Source organism: Protopterus annectens, chromosome 13.part0 (genome assembly GCF_019279795.1).
Source record: "Protopterus annectens isolate FY-2018-M chromosome 13.part0, PAN1.0, whole genome shotgun sequence".
NCBI lineage: Eukaryota > Metazoa > Chordata > Ceratodontiformes > Protopteridae > Protopterus > Protopterus annectens.
In genome coordinates, this window is record NC_056747.1 from 1189214181 (window position 1) to 1189228422 (window position 14242).

At 39.0% G+C, this 14242-nt stretch overlaps 1 protein-coding gene across 1 annotated transcript in view; it reads left to right on the top strand.

The window, feature by feature from the left end:
• Positions 1 to 14242, top strand: part of LOC122788034 (parathyroid hormone/parathyroid hormone-related peptide receptor-like) — a 916427-nt gene that overhangs the window by 26182 nt on the left and 876003 nt on the right. The window lies entirely within an intron of this gene.

A 14242-nucleotide genomic window follows, 5' to 3' on the forward strand; every position in this document is an offset into this window, starting at 1 on the left:
TATGTTGAAGCCTTATGTGTTGTTAAATGTGAAAATGATTGTTAAAGGGACTTTAGTTGTGGGTTTAGAAAGTGTAACAAAAAAAGAAGGGATGGATGTAAGAAAATTAAAAGAGACTATTAGATATGGAATGTTAAACATATGGTTTAATGGTAAGTGGACATATAAAAGAGGTGATCAGTGTACTGAAAGTGATCATTTTTATTATAAGAGTTTGTGAGTGAGGTAAAAGGTGGAGTTATGGTATTTTTTTATGATTATGGAGTTATTTGGGTTGAATGTGGTGAAAATAAGGGTACAATAGTTGAGGGCAAAGGAATTAAGAGATTACTGCTAGAGAGGTAAATCAGTTATGGGTTGATTATGAATCTATGAGAGAATTTTACTCCTTACAGTCTGTATAGTGGATTGTATTTAAGAAACGTATAAAAAATTAGAAATGGAATTAGAGAAAAGGCAAAAAGATGACGCTATATATATATATATATATATATATATATATATGTATATATATATATATATATATATATATATATATATGTATATATATAGGAATATGTATAATGAGATGTTGAGTACTATAGAAAGGAATTCTGATGGAGTTTTTAAGAAAAAAAATGAACTTTTTGCTGAAAACAAAAAAAAATCAAAATATTATTATATAAGTAGTGGTATAATTTGATAAGTAAAGAGGTTGTTTTCTCCTTTTTTGGTAAAAGTATTCAAGAATAATAATGTGAGTATTATAAAGGAAATAAAATCAAGACAGGATTGTTATGTATAAGCAGAAGGACACAAATGTATAATGTGGAACTGTATGTTAGCAACACATTTAAGAAAGGAAAGAGTGGAAAAGTGAAGTGGGGTGTTATGGGCTTTCAGATGAAACCATTGAAAGTTTGATAAGACGAGTGTGTTTGGATGAATTGAATATGGTACTGGATAAGGTTAGTGTGGACTGTATATCAGGTTTTGATGTTATAGGTTATGAGACATATATAGAAAGTTAAAAGAAGAGCAAAATGTGCTGGTATTAAATGTGGTTAATGAGTGGTCACAGGATGGTGTAGTTAAGGATGAGGTATGTGATAGGGTTATCACATTTATATGGAAAAAGAAAAGGGAAAAGAAAGAAATGAAAAATTGCAGACCTATAATTTTAAATAATACGGACTGTCAGAGTTTTATGAACATTATACAGGTTATGTTTAATAATGTGCTGCATAAAGTTTTGGTGGAGGGTATTTTTGGTGTTAAAGGTAGATGCAATCAGATTTATTACTTTTAATTAGGAAATAGACTAAGATTCAGTCATTGTCCATGTGGGTACAAATGACCCGAGATGTATCTCATTGGACTATAGGAAGAATGACATCATGGAGCTCTCAGACTGTGTGCCTCATGCTGGTGTGAGTCTGGCATTGAGCAGTATTCTACCTTCACTAAGGATGATTACACAACATGAACAAAAGATGATTGACTTCAGTAATTGGATTAGTGAGCATGGGAAGATAGTCAGCAGATGACAATGCTTTGCTAAGGATGGTCTGCATCCAACCCATCTAGGCTTTTGAATATGGGCTAATTTGCCCCCTTAATTGTTTGTTTAGATTGTCCTCACCAATAGTGCCAGACTGACAAACTTTCTGATGAAGCTACATCAATCCAGGGGAATCCAAAGGTGTTGCTACTCAATGCCAGGAGCCTAATCAAGAAGCAGCACTCCCCTAGGCTCTTCTCACCCTGGAGAATGTGGATGTCTGTGCAGTTACTGAGAGCATCCTGGTAGTGTAGGGCTATGATACTGTCCACATATGCTGGCCAGCTGCTGTACTGGCAGGGACCAAAGCTGAAGGTGTCTCAATCTATATTAGCAACAAACTGACCTCAAGACTAGTTTAACAGGATGACATGCTTGAGTTTCTACATGCCCAGATTATGTAGGTGAAGTCCAATGATGTCATATCTTTGCATGCTATAGGTCACCCTCTATGACCTAAGTAACCCATAACTTGTACTTGGACTTACTTGAGGGCCCACACCATTCAACCCAGTGCTGTATTCATAGGCAACTTCTACTGTCCCACTATAAGCTGGTATACTTATATAACCCCAAACATATAGGCCTAGATATTCCTGGACTTTGTAAACACAAACACCTTGGACCAGATAGTCCATGCACCCACTAGAGGTGCAAACATTCTTGATCTGGTACTCGCAAACATGTGAGAATGCTGTAACCTCCAGTGCATCTACCACATTTAAATGTACCTTTCTTTGTATTTTTAAAGGGAAATAGTGTTTGAGGTTGCTCTTTATAACATAAAAGATGTTTCACATTAAATATCCAAACTTTGGTCTTGAAGGAATAACAGATTATCACTTAATATGTGCCTATATTTATTTATCACCTGTTGTACAACTTTATTATTTCTATTATAGATTAAAAGAAGTCTAGGTGCTTGATAATTCACCTCCATACTTGCTTTAGTTTTGCAATCTGCTAAAAAAATAGGTTTTGCAATGGTAGGGTGTAACTGTCTAACTCTACTTTGAATAACACTAACTTGTCCAGCATTATAACCTCTTAATACAAACTTGTCAGCCGTTGTACTAAGTTGTAAATCCATATTAACATCGACTTATTCCATTTAGCAGCCCTCAACATCTGATTCTTTACTACATTATTAAATATGAACTGAGGATGCATACTACTCCTATGCAGATAAAAATTACTCTTAACTGGTTTCTTGTATAACATAGTCTCAATACCACCCTTTTCATTTTTAAAGATCATAACATCTAAAAAATCTATTTTGTCATGAGAGAAACATTTCTTAAACTTCAGAAAGGTTAGAGTATATGAAATATAGTTATAAATCTTTCAAAAATATCTACATCTTCACGACATATAATAAAAAGGGTATTCAAGAGTCACCAATAAAAGGCTATATTGTCAAGAAATGGATTGTTTGATGGTAAAATATATTGACATTCCCATATATACATAAAAATGTTTGCATAGGTATTGGCGATAGGTGTACCTATTGCCACACTGCATACCTGTTTAAAAAGTTGTTGGAACAAGAAGACGTTATTTGATAGGGCCAACATTAATAAGTGACATAAAGTGTTAATATAGGTCTGTGTGTACTCTCTAAAGTCAAGTAGAAATTCTCATATATTGGACTCCAAGATCATCAGGTATTACAGTAAACAGGAAGTCAACATCATAGTGTCACAAAACTACAACCTTTGGTACTCTCTATTCCTGAATATTCATATAGTTGATGCAGAAATTGAGTAGTGTCCTTGATTATTGTACGAGTTCTATCAAAGCCTATTCTAAGTTGTGTGTCCAGACACTTAGCTATAGGTTCAGTAATCCAGCCTTTTACAGACACTATCGGTCTCATCGGCGGGGTAACCATAGATTTATGTAATTTTTGGAATTCCATAAGTAAACGGAATCTTTGGAGATGCAAATATTTTAACAATTCTGTATTTATTTTCTCCTGAGCTAGCATACCATACACAGCTTTAGAAACACCATTAACAATTTTATTATATTCACTTTTAGTAATTTTATATAATCATCATTATTCAACAATCGCTCCATTGCATTAACTTAAAACGAGGCATTTAACACAACTAAACCACCTCCATTATCAGCATTTTTGGTAACAATATCATTATTATTAACAAGTGATGTAATAGCAGAACATACTCCTGATGTAAGATTATGGAAATTATTCATATTTTGCTTCTTATATAACTTATAAACTTCTCTCTCGACTGCTTATTCAAAAACTTGTAAAATATTGTGATTATATGGAATGAATAAGCTGGTGTTAGTGTTATTCAAAGTGAAGTTATACGGTTATGCCCTACTGTTGCAAAACACTCAGAGACCTACAGAAGCTATGTTGTTGTTGTTGTGTCTTTCGGCTTTTCCTGGTTAGGGGTCGCCACAGCCGAACTCCGGTCCGCAAATGATTGGTAGTAGATTTTTACGTGCCGAGTTGCCGGCCCTGACGCACAACCTTCAACGAAGGTACGTCCATTCACGCATGTCTCCACACGGAAGACGCTTTAGCTGAGAATCAAACAGGACAACGTCTTATGTGAGGCGACAACGCTACCGGTACTGAAGCTATGTTGACTGTCAAAAATAGAAGACAGTATTGTCAAATGCATATAATGCCTTCTGACACTACAAAAAGAATGTTGCTTACCAGTTTGCTTTTCAGTGATGGCTTGATTCAGTCCAAATGTGGGTTGTCTAGAGTAAAAAAACTCAGAGGGATTTGTGTACTCTTTGCAGTTCTGTGCATTTTTTGTATTCATGTTGTATTCTAGGGTTGCTTGTTGCGTGCCTCATTTTTAAACAGGTGTGTGCCACTAATATCTGATTTGAGTAAATGAACCTATATGGCTGAATTAGTTTCTTTTTTATTACAGTTGTTTATGAAGCAGAATAATGGTACACCAGTCCTTATTTTTTCTGAGAATGTTAAAATAAGAAGTCACTGTTAAGAATGGATCGTAGATGTATGTTTATATGTGCTGATACAGAGATGTAAATACATGAAAATATATTAAAAGGTAACTGATTGTAGCAAGGCCACAAGATTTCTACGGCACTTGTATTTCTTTTACTTCTCACAGCTCAATGATACCTTGCCATGAAGTAAGTCTTAGTAGTACTGAAACAAAAATGCACAGGGTAGATAGAAGGAGCAAGGCACACGAACCAGTGCTCCACAGAAGAAGATCCTGAATGCCGTTTATCCAACATGCATTAATTCAGCCTGGTCAAAAACAGCTTTCCTTCATTCTGCCTTCTGTCTCTTTATATTTGTATTTTACAAAACTATGATGGTTGGTTAACAGACACAATGTATAATGATTCGTAATGACTAAATGTAAGGACGTAGAAATTGAAGCCGAGCAGGATGAAACAATGGCAAGAAGGTAGCTCTTGGGGCAACTGGGCTGAGAAAAATGATATTTAAAGCCCATTTAAAGATACTTCCAGTACTAATGACAGGAGCTAATAATTCTGGGAACATTGTGGGTGTTGTGATTCTTGTTGGTATGTACAACTGAAGCTGTACTTGAGTTTTAAGCATGCCTTGATTTGGGAGTGAGGTCTGTTTACACTACATGACTTCAATATTAAAAATAAAATGTGTTGTTTTGGGAGGAAACTTAGACACAGAGGAAACACCAGTGTAAGTCACTTGTGGGAGGAATTATTTTCGGGGTTTAGACCAATCTATCCTAGATGGTCCAAGAACTTTCTCGGTTTTTGTATTTTACATTCATCCTCAAGCGAAGAAGCATGCAAATTACCTGTCGTGTCCTCTCTCAAGTCAGTTTTTATCAGACTACATTATAATTGTCTGATGTAGGAATTGTCACAGCCTAATGATTAAAGTGTTCAGCCATGAAATTCTGGACCTGTTTTGAGGCCTATCATCCTCCACCTGCATACCTATGTGACATTTCCTGACATGAGTTTTTCTTATGAAAAGTATGTTAATGTTTAAGTGAGACTACCTGGTTTCCATTATACAAAATGATTCTGACATTAAATGAACCACGAACCTCAGTTCTCAGCCATCCCTGATTTTACAGAACTTCCCTAATTTTACCTCATATTTTTGCCCTGTCCGTTGTAAAACTTTTGATTTTCTAGTAAATCAATGAACATTACAGTCAGGAAGTAATGGAAAACATCAGAGTTTCATACTTCCTGTCCTTCAGAAAATGCACATTGATGCAAAATATTTTGTTCTATTAACTTTCCAAGTGAATTAGAATAATATTTAAAAATTGTCCCTGATTTCTGGCTTTTGTCTCAAATTATTTTTTGCTTTATCACTCCTGATTATTTATTTATTTGCCCCCCTGAGAATATCACCCAATGACTCCTTTGCCTTTACCCTATAAGCCCATTTATTGTGGGACAACAGGAGCCAGGCATTCCTGGGCAAGATGAGAGCCCTACAGCACATTTGTTTCTGCCTGGAAACCTGAAGTTGCCCTCTGTTCCCTGGCAAAAGTCAAGTGGTAGGGAGCTTGTCAACTCACTGGTCCTGAGGGGCAGCCTACTGTCTCCCTATGAGTGCAGCCCCCTCCCCCCAGCAGTTCCTCCAAGCCCATGATCACCATGCCATGTTTCCCTTGGCTTCACTATAACAAGATGGACTCAGCTGTCTCAGACTCCACAGCTTAGCATCGAGTGTTCCCACTAGGTATCACCCTTGTGATGAGCCACAGCTGCTGCTGTCCGCCAGGATGGATGAGCTGGCAATGGCTGCTCACTTCCATCCTTCCTGGTCAGCTTCAACAGGCACCAGAGCCACTAATCAAATTTGGTTTGCTAGCACCCTACATAGAGCTTTATATCTCTGTGCTACAGAGCTAGCTTTTGCTCTGACCTTGTTTCTTGAGAAAACATCTTTGCCTTGAGTGTTTGCTGTATGTGTTGTTACTGGTACTGTCTGTGGCAACATGCATTTCCTACAGTGTATGTAGTTCTGGTGCATGTTTCCCTAGGTCTGAGCACGAGCCGTTACTTTAAATATTTTCATTATGGAAAGGCCTTTTTGGATTTATCTTTTATTCCATGTTTGCAGCAACAATGAGAGCCATCACTTTAAAAGTTATCCCAAATGTAAAGCCTTGAAGAATGTAAAACTGTATAATTTATTCTGAGCTCTGGATATATTCTGTATATTGTTCTGCCCAGTGTTAAGTCTACATTAACACATGATTTAATGTATTTACTTTTTTTTAATTTTCATGTTTTGGCTCATTACATTACTATGTAAACCACAATCCTTTATTGCTAGCACTAACAGTGGGTAAAACTGCCTTCCAGTTTATAGCCTGCTACAGACCACCCTCCCAAACCCAGGAACCCCACTCGGCCTTCCTGAGAACACTGGAAAATATGAAGGTCTCTCCAAACACCATTATATTGGGCGACTTCAACTACCCAAACATAGACTGGGAGCATTACTCTAGCTCCAACACCCTAGCCCAAAGGTTCCTAGAATTTATAAACTCAAATGCTATGGAACAACTTGTTACCACTCCCACAAGAGGGGAAAACATACTGGACCTGATCATCACCAACATGGGGACTCTATGCTCCAGACCAGAAGTGTATCCCTCACTGGTAAGATCAGACCATAAACTAATCTCACTGGATATTCACATCCCGACCGCACCCCTGCCCAGAAAACCACAGTGAAAAACTTCGCTAAAGCAAATTTTACACTCCTCAAAACTGAGGTGGAATCCTTCAAAGCCCCGGGCCTGTGGAAAATACAGCCCAGACCACAGAATCCTTTATAAACGCATTCTATGAACACCTTCAGGAATGCATGGATCATCGATCCCAAATAAAACCAAGACCCAATCCTCCAAAGGCAGGCGTCCTGTCTGGTGGACCCCAGCCATAAACAAACTATACAATAGAAGGAGGAAGCTACTAAATGATAAAGCAAAATCCCAAAAAGGGAAGGCATCACTGATCAGTATTAGCAAAAACTACGGGCACACATAAAATTGTCTAAGGCCAGCTTCGAGAGAAAAATTGCACAGGACACTAAGGATAATCACAAGGCTTTCTTTAGTTATGTTAGGAACCTGGGTGGTAATTCCCAGATATGCTCAGAATTAGTCCAAAATGACAAAAAATACACCGAACCCACAGACATTGCCAACATCCTAGCTGACAGGTGCAGCGCAAACTTCTCCCCTCCACCACCGCATCAAAAGGGCAAATATCTATCCCAGCAGAGTGCTGCCGCCCTGACATCTCAGATGCTCAGGTAAGAGCCGCCCTCTCCAAAGCAAAAAACACAGCATCAATGGGACCAGATGGTGTCCCGGGCTGCGACCTACATGAACTCAAAGAAGAGCTAAACCCAAACATAAAACTACTGTTCAATCTCAGCCTTACTACAGGATATGTGCCCAAAGAGTGGCGTACAGTAACAGTGGTCCCTCTCCATAAAGGTGGTGCCTCAACGGATCCTGGAAACTATCGCCCCATAAGCCTGACTAGCTTGGTCTGCAAAGCTATGGAAAGGATCATCATGGACCTCATAAATAAAGATATTGGGGACCTACAAACACTGGATCCTACCCAGTTCGGCTTTGTTAAGGGCAGATCCTGCCTCTTAAACCTGGTTGATTTCTTTGAAACAGTCACCAAGGCCATTGACGAGGGAAGGTGGTCCACACAGCCTACCTGGACCTCGCAAAGCCTTCGATACAATACCCCACTCGGGCATTATAGATAAGCTCACCAGCTTAAATATAAACACCTATGTCACTAGATGGATTGCAAACTGGCTCAAGGACAGAACCCACATGGTTAGAATTGCTGGAGCCATGTCAGACTCAAACCAGTTACAAGTGGTGTCCCACAAGGCTCAGTCCTGGGACCTCTCTTGTTCGGTATATATTTCTCGGAGGTACAGGCCAACACGGAAGGACTGTGGCTGACCAAGTTCGCAGATGACTGCAAACTGGGTGCCATAATCGACTCTCCAGCCGACACAAGCATCCTCCAAAAGGGCCTCATAGAAACAGACAACTGGTGCCAGAGCCATGGCCTCAAGCTAAATGCCAAAAGTGTATAGTCATCCCCTTTGGCAAAAACAAAGTGCCCACAAATTACCACATAGGTGGAAATCCATTAAGTACAGAAGAAGTAATTAGGGACCTGGGGACCCAAGTTGATAGCAATCTCTCATTTGACAACCACGTGGCCAAAGTGGTTAGAAAAACATTTTATATAGCCCACCTAATCATGAAGGGATTCACATCTAGATCAGGGGAGGTCATCGTGCCTCTTTACTCATCCCTCATCAGGCCCATAATTGAGTACAATGCCCCTTTTGGGATGTACCTTACCAGACACCTGCAGCAACTGGAAAGACCCCAAAAGTACCTCACCAAGAGGATCAAAGGGCTTAAACAGATGCCATATGCTGCCCGGTTAAAGAAACTCCAGCTCTACTCAGTGGCATACCGCCTGTTCAGAGGAGATCTGTGCCTGACGTATAAAGCCATGTCCAACCCGGAATTAATGGACATGCTGCACCTCAGAAAATCCAAATCCCATCGAGCTACGCGCTCGAGAGACTTGAACCTCAGCACTGAAATAAATAGGACATGCTGGAGGGACAGATTCATAACCCAGAGGCTCCCTTCACTCTGGAATAAAATCCCAGTCCAGGTTAGGCAGAGTCCCTCATTGACTCTCTTCAAGAGGAATCTTGATGAGTGGATGGGAGATCGTAGGTTTACCCCGGGTATCACTTCTGTGTCACTGTTAGATAGAGGCACAGTATACTAACCTCGAAAAAGGGCATAGCAAAATAAATTTAAAATGGGTGGCGAAAGCCAAACACATTCTGGCTAGGCTTATAAATGCCCTAGGGCAGATAGCCTAGTATGAACCTATGAACCTATAATTAACTATGATGTAATTATTGGCACTTTATGACTTCTGGTAAGAAGATATCAGGGGAGATATAGGAACATAGGCTTATTTTAATGTATATGATCTCTAAACATTTGAAATGGGAAACGTGGTTCCTGGTTTTAATGTAGGCTGAACTATGTCTAGATTATGAATTTGTAGTAAAATTATCCATAATGTGTTAACTGCTGCATAGTGTGGCTCAGACTGTTGTTTAGACGTATATTATGCAGTTAAGCACTTGTTTAATATTTCTAGTCTTGTTCACATAATAAACACATTAGTCATTGCTTCTGGGGTTAAGGAATCAGATGATCAAACAGCTGGGAGCCCACTGCTGATAAAACTCAAGTAAAGACATAGCTAGAGAAAAAAAACACACTTGCCTTTACTATTGAATGTGCACAAATTTCTACAGCAGCCATGGAGATAGCTGAATAAGTATACTGTCAGTATTAAATTACAAAGGAAGCTCTAATGACAAATCAGCTTAACTTCCTCCACTCAGTGGTTTACAGCTCTTCTCTCAGACACTTTGTTCAGCTTTCACTTTTCGTTTATTCTTCATATTTTGTCATGTGCTTGTTTCTACTACTCCATGAGCCATTGGTTAAAATGAGGGTAACATTTTGTCACTTATGGGACACAGAGCATGAAACACTGCCTCACCTCATATGCACGCAACAGAAGATATGGCACCCTTTACAAAACAGACTAGCTAATCAAAAAAAGCAAAATGTCCATATTTTCTGAACTAGTAGTTATAATTCTAAAGCAGTTTAGAAACCTAAACTCCTGTCATCCAATTACATCACTGCCATACCTGTCAACTGTACAGATTTTCTTAGCAATGTCCAGATATTTGCCTCATATTTTTGGTCCATTTTTCATAAAGTTGTGGTTTTCTGGCAAATTAGTGAAACATCTTTAAAGACTGAAGTTAGAAAACAATGACAGACATTTGTGTTTCAGACTTCATGCCCTTCAGAAAATTAATGCTAATGCAAAATCTGTTATTCTATCAACGTTCAAAGTTTGCAAGAGCAATATTTAAAAAGCGTCCCTATTTTTGGCCCTTTGTCGCACTTTTATTTATGGCATTGTCCAGATTTGTCAATCTAAGAGGTTGAGAGGTATCACTGCCAATTGTTAGTATGAATAGAAACGATTGCTGTTTTAGCATGACTGCAGACGCACATTATGGTGTATTGTTTCCTTGATTGCTTCCATTTTAGGTTTTCTCGTAAATCTGTGACCAGTATATTCACTTCTGCTTTCTCACTCTTTTTATCTCCCTCTCTCTCTGTCCTTAACTCACTCTAGATTGCAGGTAAAAATGTCGCGTATAGTCAGGCCACCCACACAGTTATCAAAAGAATAAAAAATATAATACAATAAAATTTAAAAAGCTAGGTGAGTAGGTAAACAGAGTAGGGCTTTTGGCAAGCATGACAGTTCACACACACACACACACACACACACACACACACACACACACACACACACACACACACACACACACAAACACAGCTCAACTGGCCTTATATATAGGCAAATTAGGCAAAGACCAAGAGCACAGTGCTTTTAGGGGCATTGCCACTTTACACATTTCTTAACTGCTTCACATTTGGCAGAGCATTCAGACTCCAGCCCTAAAAATGATGTCTGCTCCTTGGCTCAAATTTGACCATAGACATCCACTTTCTGCTGTTTCATTGGCTCAGTTATAGAACTGATGAGAGACAGAGACTTGCGGGAGCTTGTCAAGTTCAAATCTGACCAGTAGTAGACAGATTGTATAAGTCAACATCAGAGTAGCACAGCTTGGTAACTTTAAAAAAAAACATGCTGAGGTGAAGAGAATTCCCTCACAGCTGTTTGTGTGATTTGTCAAGCAGACAGGTATTTCATGTTGCTCACCAGGACCATTGTTTGCATTTGCTATTCCATCTTGCACTGTCTGCAGTTTTGCAGAATGTCCCTAAGTTTGCTTCATTCATTTGGTCTGTCACTCTTAAACTGTGGAGTTTTTGGTAGTAAGTAGCTGCAGGTTTTCGGCAGATACATTCATTTTTGATTCAGTCTTTGTATCCCTCAAAAAATGCATGTTACTGCAAAACTTATTGTACCATATATATTTTTTTTACATTTCTGATACTGCTATATATGTCATTGGAACTTTCTGGAGAATTCCAGACATAAATGAGAGAAATAGTACAGTGAGTTGTGTTTTTACTATTTTTTAAATAATGCTGAGACTAATCAAACATGTATTTTTTGGCACTATTTCTGTCTTTGTCATTTATGTGAACAGTTGAGGTGAGAGGGATGGCAGGGTGAGATAAGAGCTATCATTTTCCAGAGGCACCAGAAGCTGTTTAAGGCTCTGGGGGGGGGGGGGGGGGGTCAGAGGGTGAGAAGGCACTTAGTGATCTAAAAAGGGCAATTTTTTAAAACCATTTGCTATCACAACACGGGTTTACTTGGAGGCCATTTTAAGCATAACCACTTTCCCTTTTGGTGCTTGAATTAACATTTCCTGAGTGGCATTACCCATCCCATGGCTGATAATTGTATATTAGCCTTAGTGAGAATATCTATGATCATACCATAGATAATTTGACGGGACCCATGTAAGGGATGCAGCATTTAGGAACTGGCTCTATCCATTAGTGGCACAAGGGGCAATCCTAGGGTACATTTTCTACTACCCATCCTTAGATCCAAGTTACATGTGAATATGAACAGGGATGAGCTTTGTTTTAATTGAATGGATAGTCAGTTCTGGAGCAGTAGTAGCCTTTGTGATATATATCTGTCTCCCACACCATTCTGTTTAGATACCTGAACTGAGTGTTTCTGATGTCATTTGACTTGCTGATGTTCAGTAGGTCCATCAGTACTGGGTCGGAGGATGCCTTGTATGCCAGACACAGGTCACCTCTTAGCACTCTGTAGGATACAGAGTATAGTGATAAGGCTTTGAGGTGGTCCATGCAAGACCTGTTGTTTAGGACTTATATCCTTTTAGTAAGGTATATCTGTGGGAATTCCAGTTATTGCATGTGTCTGGACAGATAAATGCTAAAGCGAGCATTAAAAAAAATGATTGCCCTAATGAGGGCTTCGTAAAGGGAGATAATAACATCTCTAGATCTAGTTGCAATCAATTTGTTCATAAATTGTGCAATATAGAAAGACTTTCTTATGACACTAGGCACACATTGGTTGAAAGTTAAGTCACTGTCCACACAAGTTCCCAAATGCCAAACAACTGGATCAGCTCTGAGGAGGATATTGTCAATTTAGTAATTCCCTGGGGTAGGTGACTTCTCAAAGGATGGAATAATGTGTTTTTTGGCGTTTAGTTTCAATTTGTGATTCTGGCACCAGTTATTGGTTGAAACAAACCTTTTTGCATGATGGTTAAGTCATTTGTGGATTTAAAAACTGGTCGCACATCCTCTACTCTTTTTGTTATTCAGATCAAAACTCCACCCTCATCCACCTGAGCAAGCACCTCTATCTCTCTGCTTAAAAGAGATTCAACTCCCCTGTACATTCTACCAATCAACTCTCCTTCCTTTAGCCACTCTACCAATTACCTCCCACCCCACACTCACTTGACTCACCCCTCCAACGTCACAAACACATAACCCTACTAATACCTGTACTAATATTACACTCTCTTATGTATAACAAATCCTTTTTTATCCTCTTTATTTTCTTAGACATACTCCACTAATAGCTCCACCCTACCCACCGTATCACAACTATTTTCACTGTTTCTTCACTCATATCACCTCTGGTTCTAATAGTGGCATAACTATGGCAGGATGAGAGCAGCAACTGCCCCGGGTGCAATGTTGTGGTGGGGGGTGTGGTCAGCTGATCTCTACATCTAATGCAATACTGAACTTCAAAAGCAAGCATCACATTTGTGGCCAAACCTGAGAGCTTTAGCATTCTGTGTATCGTCTAAACTGTTGTAACTGCTTGCTACATTATAGCAAATAGTTTGCTACAGTTTAAAAGTTAGAAAAAAAAGTATTTTTTTTAACTAAACATGAGTGCATAATGCTCTATGCAGGCAGGGTATAAACTGTAGCAACTGTTTGCTACAGTTTACAAGAAAAATTCTTTATTTATTTTTATTTTATTTTTTAATAGAAGGGAGGAGGGTCAAGGGTAGGGCACAGAAATAGGACATGAATGGCTGGGCAAGAGGGAGGGGGGAATGTTGTGCATCTGGCTACCTGGTTGGTGTGGCACTAGAAGGAAAGTCCATTTTTTTGTTGGTCTTCAATGGAAGAACTGGGGAAGGGGGTCATGGATCTGCATTAAGCCAATCGCTACATTGGCTTAACACAGATACCATAAAGTTCATTTGTTTTCCTTCTTCACATGAAGACCTGTAGGGGTGGGGTGCTGATTCTTGGTACTGGCACAGGGTGCTGGCTGAGTCAGCTACTCTTCTGAGTTCTAATTCCCCCTTAGTATTTCACTCTCGTGTATACTTGCTCTATCCTTTCCTGTCTGTTGCAGAATTGTTCTACATAGCACTTAGCATATACTTCACCCTACTATATTACCTTATAGACTACTATTTAACATGTCATGTAGAGTCAGCTCACCAACTGTCAGCCATGCCACTAACCAAGGCTACTATTTCCAAACCTTAAGTGTACCATACCTCTTCAAAGACTGCCAAGTTTTACTACAAATATAGAATGC